This window comes from Neofelis nebulosa, chromosome 2 (assembly GCF_028018385.1).
Source record: "Neofelis nebulosa isolate mNeoNeb1 chromosome 2, mNeoNeb1.pri, whole genome shotgun sequence".
Classification (NCBI taxonomy): Eukaryota; Metazoa; Chordata; class Mammalia; order Carnivora; family Felidae; genus Neofelis; species Neofelis nebulosa.
In genome coordinates this window covers 203,565,262-203,566,950 of record NC_080783.1, presented here as the reverse complement: position 1 = coordinate 203,566,950, position 1,689 = coordinate 203,565,262, and the positions used below count along the sequence as shown (strand labels likewise).

The following is a 1,689-nucleotide window of genomic DNA, read 5'->3' as shown; positions in this document are numbered from 1 at the left end:
GTAGAAATTGATAGGAATTGCGTCATTGAGTTTTATAACAAAGTTGAGGCCCAGAGAGGTTAAGTCATTGGTCCAAGATCACACAGCACGGTAAACAAACAACCTGAAATTGACAATTTCTTAAAAGTTAAACATGTATCTAACATGCAACCCAGCCATTCCGCTCCTAGGTATTTATCCAAGAAAAATGAAAGCGTCAAGACTTGAGCCTAAATATTTAGAACGACTTTATTCGTAATAGCCGAACACTAGAAACAACTCAGACGCCCATCAGCAGGTGAACGGATAAACAAATTGTGGTGTATGCCTACAGTGGAATACTGCTTCGCAATAAAAAGAAACGAACTACTGATCCATGAGCAACGTGGATGAATCTCAAAAACATTATACTAAGTGAAAGAAGCCAGACTCAGAAAGAAGAAAAAAAAAATAGTACATACTAGAGTCTCCATTTATTCAAAATTCTAGAACATGCAAACTAATCAACAGGGCTAGAAAGCAAATCAGAGGTGGCCCAGGGAGAAGAGGGACGGATTCCAGAGGGCAAGAAGAAACTTTCAAAGGGGATGGGAATCTCCGCTGCGGGGACCGCTTAACGGATGTACTCATACGGCCAAACTCATCAAACTGGACACTTTAAATATGTGTAGCTTATCCGAGGCCAGTTGTGCGTCCATAAAGCTGTAAAAAAAAATAATGTACAAAGGAGAAGGGGGGACCAGGCAAAGAGGAAACAGAAGTTGGAAAATGAGGTGCTAGAAATGAAGTTAGCGTGCAGAACGTCCGATGTGAGGCACGCCCCGAAGTTATTTCTTGAGTTTTCGATCGCTAGGAGTGAAAGGAAAAAAAAAAGGAGGAAATGATTTGCACACAATAAAACAATATCCACGAAGCCACTGTTGGGGAAAAGCCCGGCAGTTTCCCAGTCCTGAGCGCGTGCGGCAGCCGGGCTCACGACTTCCCTGAAACGTACCTATGCACACACATTAGTGCTGAGATTCCTCAAAGTCGGCCGTGTGCTGTTGCGTGTTTCACAACCGCCGCTTGGGAAGGGCGGGCCCGGGTTGTAACGCTCCCCGATGTCTGTGGTATAAACACTCCCCACCACAGCCGATGTCAGGCTACCCGAGTCGAGTCAAGGAGCGCAGACCCGAGAAGAGACACTGGGGAGAACAGCATCGGGGCGCTGCGCCCCCCATGACCCGCGTCAATCGCCTCGAAAGCGCAGAAAACAGCCGACCGGAGGAGAATAGTCAGGAAGTGGCGAGTCTTGAGACAGAGCGTGCTTGTTTTTGATGCGATGTCATTGTTGGCTGATACAATTTAATTTTTACTGATGGCTTGCCCGTAAAATTCCTCTAGAATTAGATGTCGGGATCCGGTCCTCGCCGGCACCGGCATGGCCACAGGGCCGCAGCTAGGGGGCATGACTGAAACCAAAGTCCCCACGTGTCCCCAAATCCTGTGGTCGGAGGTGGTGGCGGGAGGCAGTGACTTAAGCCACCTGTCAGACACAGATGTGGGTGACAAGGTGGGCAGCAGCAAGGCAGGGGTCCCCCGCCTTTGCAGTGACGAGGAACCAGTCGGTGGCTCCCTGGAGGCCTCAGGGAGGGACACACGAGCACCTCTGAGTACTAAGTGCGCGGGCTTCGAGCTGTGCACACACTCTCAGAAGCGCCCTCATCCCCT

The 1,689-nt window shown here is 49.4% G+C and overlaps 1 long non-coding RNA gene across 1 annotated transcript; it reads right to left on the bottom strand.

Moving 5' to 3' along the window:
- Positions 1–210: 210 nt before the first annotated feature.
- LOC131505267 (uncharacterized) lies at positions 211–1,246 on the bottom strand. The gene is made up of 2 exons (XR_009258340.1): positions 974–1,246; positions 211–681 (listed from the first exon to the last, which is right to left on the bottom strand). It is a non-coding gene; the product is annotated as an uncharacterized LOC131505267 (long non-coding RNA).
- Positions 1,247–1,689: the final 443 nt, after the last annotated feature.